The following is a 6,000-nucleotide window of genomic DNA, read 5'->3' as shown; positions in this document are numbered from 1 at the left end:
TTCTGCCATATGAACTTTCTCAGAAAGTTTCTTTATATCAAGTGCACATTCTGCATTCTCTCAGTGAGAAGTCAGACTTTTAGCACGCTCTCTGTGTCTTCGTGTATTATTTATGGAGACATGCTGCATTTATTCAGCAGATTCCTTCTCTCCGCTTCTCCAAACAGCAGATGCAAGGCTCTGCAACTGTTGCATTATTTAGGTGCCTATAAACTATGTAATCTCAGGACATTTTATGCGTTTGTGTCTTAGTTATTTTTTTGTATGGAAATATCAACCGTAATATATCATGAAATTTGACATCTGTAATACTTCAGGTTCTTAAATTTAAAAGATTTGTCTAAAGGTGAGAAATAACTAGGCTTTTTAAGTACTTGCAGAATAAAGCCACTAGAGGCTGCAAGTGTACTGTATTTTGAGTTGGAAACATGGTGTGTAGTTCATCAACAGTGTTCACTATTCTGCATACAGTCTTTGATCTGATGTGTGATGATATGTTTTAGTGCTTTTTGTGCTGGACACCATGTGTCTTTGGTCATCAAGCTGGCTGGTTAATGTACATAAAACAAAGCTGACTACAAGAGCAGTGATTGCCCATCTGTAACCAAGTGTCAGTGTGCGTGTGAGAATATGATGATCACTGCTTACTGATGAAGTGGAATGAGGACCCAGCTGTTGATTAGGAGGGAAAGAGGAATTCATTACAAGGTAATTATGTGTCATCTAAGCTGTAAGCATTGTGGTGAATCCATCCATACATGCATACGTAGTGTCCATTACATCTAATTTTCCATAAAGGATGCCAGGAGAGAAAACAGGAACGCATTGCATGTGAATGACCAATGGATCAACAATGGAAAGCAGGCACAGTGATCAATAGAGAAATTGATTATGTAATTTAGGCTCAGTTGCACTGCCTGTTTCAGCTCTATTTATAGTACTGTCCTATATGACTAAATCTTGAGCGGTCACATCTTTTCACATCTTCATCTTTTGGGTCACAAGAATGTTGAATGCTTATTACAGTTTGATAATTACACTATTCAACACTTTTAATGTAGTCTCTCATTATTGTAAAAAATAAAAAATAAAACTACTTGTACAAGCTTCTACCAATAGATGAAATACGGAGTTGCTCACAGCAAATAATCTATACCAGACCTGAACACAAGCCTATGGCAGTAGCGTACCAAAGGGAGCTGGAGAGGCAATAGAGAAGGGATCTATATCCGTGAAATACCATTCTGCTCCGTTAAATCCCCGTTCCAGCCTTCGAGTAGCCTTGGGATCAACCCATTCACAAGGAGCATAATCCTACTTCAAACCCCAATATAACAAACTGGTGAGGAGGAGTGAGGGAGGAGAAGTTTCCATTTCCATACTCAAGCTCTGCTTGTGCTTAGTCCAGGGAGCTCAGCTCTACTGTCGATGAACTGGGCAGGGCAACAGAATATCTATTTAGGCTCAACCTTACTTATATTCCTAAGGAGCATTGCCTTGCTTTAATACCCAATCTGATAGATTGGGGAGGGGGCGACAGGTGAGAGAATGATTGACATTCAGATTGACCTGTTGAGCTACGCTCATAAGGATTCCTGCCAGGGAGCCCAACCCTACACAGGGTCTGGATTGCAAGGTGCAGTCACTTGACTCTCATCCCTAAAGAAAAGAGCCAAGCGAGAGCGGAGATCTCTCTCCACGTCCATAACAGTGAGTGAATTCAGCTCCCTCGAGCCGAACACGCTCGCTCTACTCCCATTGGCAAGGCAAGAGCCTTCAAAGAGGATGCAGTGCCAGGGGAGAGATAGTTCACAAACAACTCCTCAACACAGGGCAACCTCATACAGCCCCTCCACTCGAGAATAGTTCTACTGCGTATAAAGACACTCCTAACCCTAACCCCCCCCTATAAATTCATCACTATGAATGCATCCAACTCATTTGGGAGCCAAACGCACTCCATTCAGACACTCGATTCTATCCCTCGAGAGAAAATCAAGCAACAACAGAGCTCTTATCTTCACACACACATAAACAAAGCGGCTTCCTGAGGACAAAAAAGCTGATGATGTGTAATGCAAGCTCTCTTTTGTATGCTTGGGCGCTCCATGTGACCTCATCGGACTGCCTTCGGCCAATTAGATTGGCATGAACTCACAAGCCACAAACTAATTCATCAAAATGAGTTTCACGTATCAGAGGTTGAAACAGTTTTTGACAACACTTTAGAATAATAGTCCTTCACTAATAGGTAACTATATGCAGGAAGTCCAGCATGACTAATGAGTAGTACTACATTAACACTTCAGCTACTACTATTAATGTGGAAACAAGATTAACTAATCAGTAAGTAATATCAAATTTAAGACTAAGATAGTTCCTCATTAGGAAATCAATAATTACTTGAATTAGATTGGCATCATCAAGAACTATAAGTAACTATGAAAAAATGATGAAGAATTATTTATTGATTACTGATCACAACATTAACATGTCTGAGATGTAAGCAATTGTCAAAAAAAAGATGATTGGTTACGTTTCAGTCACAGGTTAAAGTTTTGATTAGTAATTAATTGGTAATTAACTAACTATCGTAGTCCTAAATTTGATATTACTGATAATACTCATAGTACGGATTAGTTAAGCTAATATTTCCAAATTAGTTAATATTAGTAGCTGAAGTGTTAATAGTACTACTCATTTGCCCTGCATCCCTTATAGTTACTTATTAATGATGGACCATTATTCTAATTTTTTACCCAGTTTTGAGGTTTATTGTAATATTCTTCTGTAAAGAGAACATTTTAATGCATGTTATGATTGCCTAAGGATATAGTTCGACTATAGCCCACATTAACTAGCACATCAACCCACGCCATCTGACAGCCATTCAACCTCTAAAAATTGAATTTCAAGGTAACAGAAAATGTGAGGAGCAGAAAAGGACATTGTGACAGACTATTCATATGTGGCCATGGAGAGAAAATACTGGGAGGGAAGAAGCCACACTACCTTCCATCCAGTGCTGATGAGAGTCTATAAATAGCAACAGAGCGAGAGACAAAGAGAGAGAGCGGTGAAGCTTTTGATGTCATCATTTTGGCAATTCTCTCGCAGTAGGCTGAGCTTTAATTGTACCTACATACATGCTGACCCCTATTCACTTCATAGACCCCTCAGGGACTTTTTATCTTCTCCCTTTCAGGACCCGATATTGACAAGGGTTTTATCTCTTATCTCTTTCTCATTCATCTTTCTTAATTACTCACTCTTCACCAGCCGCAGCGTTTTGCTGTGTCCTGATCTGTTGACAATGGGTCACTCAACTTTCCATTTTAAGGCCTTACATCAGTCAGCACATCCTCTTAGTGAGGACAAAAGGGACTGATTAGAACTATTATGGCACTTGTCAGGTAAAACAAGTGTGTTGGTCCTGAAAAGAGTTTCTCCTGAAGTAGGACTACAGAAAACACTTGACCTTCATATTTTTGTGCTTACCTCACATTTACATTTAATCATTTAGCAGATGCCTAAACCAATTTGCAAATCCGAAATATAGCTATTTGATAGCTTTATTCAATTTTCGTATATTTCCTACCTGTTAGATCAAATATTTCAGTTATACTGTCTTTATTACATCAATGTGGAGATTAAATTACATTAATTTGGAGATCAAATGTGAAATTATTACAATATAAATAATATGAAAAACTTTACGTTAGGTGTGATTAATCGTGATTAATTACTGAAAAATGTGCAACTGATTAGTTACATTTTTTAATCGATATATATATAGTAATTGAATACACCCGTCACATTTCAGCAAACATTTTAGTATATCTTCTCAAGGGACAATACTATAGAAATGAAACTTGGATAGATTTTAGAGTGAGTCAGGTGCAGAAGCTGGCTTAAAAAAACAGACGCATGATCGTGCCAGCATTGCTTTAGAGGTTGCAAAAGTGGAAGGTCAACTTGTCAGTGCTCAAACCATACACCGCACACTGCAACAAGTCGGTCTTCTGATGCTGGCTCGCAAGAAAGCCCGCAAACAGTTTGCTGAAAGCAACCTGTCCAAGAGCATGAATCACTGGAACCATGTCCTGTGGCCTGATGAGACTAAGATAAACTTGTGTGGCCCAGATGGTGTCCAGCATGTGTGGCGACGCACTGGTGAGGAGTACCAAGAAAATTGTGTCTTGCCTACAGTCGAGCATGGTGGCGGTAGCATCATGGTCTGGGGCTGCACGAGTGCTGCTGGTACTGGGGAGCTGGGCTTCATTGAGGGAAACATGGATTCCAGCATGTACTGCAACATTCTGAAGCAGAACATGATGTGCTCCCCTCAGAAACTGTGCCGAACGGCATGATAACGACCCCAAACACACCGCCAAGATGACAACTGCCTTGCTGAGGAAGCAGAAGGTGATGGAGTGGCCAAGCACGTCTCCAGACCTGAACCCTATTGAGCACCTGTGGGGCGTCCTCAAGCGGAAGGTAGAGAAGCACCATGTGTCTAACATCCAGCAGCTCTGTGATGACATTATGGAGGAGTGGAAGAGGATCCCAGCAACAACCTGTGCACTCTGGTGAACTCCGTGGCCAGGAGGATTAAGGCAGTGCTAGATAACAATGGTGTTCGCACAAAATATTGACACTTTGGACACAGTTTTGACATGTTCACTTAGGGTGTACTCACTTTTGTTGCCAGCTATTTTGACAATAATGGCTGTATGTTGAGTTATTTTCAGAGGACAGTAAATATATACTGCTATTGATACTTTGCAGTCACGTGATATCTGGCGGGCAACAAACGCGGTTAGTGCATCCAATCGCACAACAACTATCTGGCAAGATCCTTGATTAGTTTACTGGTTTTCGTTGCTAGAGAATGACCGCCAGCCAGTACAACTGACGTCACGTGCAAAGTATCAATACAAGCAGCACATTGACTACTCTAAAATATATTTCATTTCTATAGTATTGTCCCTTGAGAAGATTCTAAAATGTTTGCTGAAATGTAAGGGGTGTACTCACTTTTGTGAGATACTATATATATATATACATATATATATATCGACATCTCTTTTCTCTGATGACGTTTACTGGCATGAGAGGGCGGGACAACCTGTCTGTCACTCACAAAATCAAGTCCCATCCTAATTTTTTCTTGTTCGAGAAGCCGTTTCACTTGGATATGAGAGCCTGGTCTCATTGTACTTTCAAAACACACAAAGCATACTTTTTTGGATGTTTGGATAGATGCTGAAACGTATAATATGGACGTATCGGCAACATTTAAACCTAGCATTATTACGTTTTTACAGCTATAAAACGTTAAATATTTACACTTTATAGGAGAAAACGCCTTTTGTGTCTCACGGCAAACAAACAAAATATTACAAAATGGTTAGCTGATTAAAGAAATGTTATTCATGTTAAGGTTTTAAAGTGTAGTCTTCTTTAACATTATGTAAGCAGAACATTATGATTGCAGCAGAAGTCACGAACACGAATGAGTAAACTGCATTTAATAAATGCGACTGAAAACATGTCTTTGATATCACAACCGAATACAATATTCAAAACATTAATGCCACGATTTTAATATTCATAGGAATACATACAAATTTGTACGTCGGTAAAATTGTTTGTACATAAATAATTTGCATTTTAGTGCTGTCAGTACGTAAATATTTTATGTTTTAGTGCTGTCAATTAGTCATTATTATACGTTTCAGTGTGTATGAAAACGTAAGTAAATGTACTAAATGTAGCTACACTTTACGTAAAAATACACAAGTATTCTCATGAGATCACTCTGGATATACATCACAATTGGGAAGAAAAGACTATTGCAACTCCCGTTTCATGCTGTCTATTAATATAGTCAAGTACTTGTGGGGCAAGTAGGCAAGATTGCATGGAAACAGAACTGTAAGTGCAGATTTTACATATTTACACATGAAGGCTATATATTTAATATAAACTATAAAAAAC

This window comes from Scardinius erythrophthalmus, assembly GCF_964197995.2.
Source record: "Scardinius erythrophthalmus genome assembly, chromosome: 17".
Classification (NCBI taxonomy): Eukaryota; Metazoa; Chordata; class Actinopteri; order Cypriniformes; family Leuciscidae; genus Scardinius; species Scardinius erythrophthalmus.
This window is presented reverse-complemented; position numbering follows the sequence as displayed.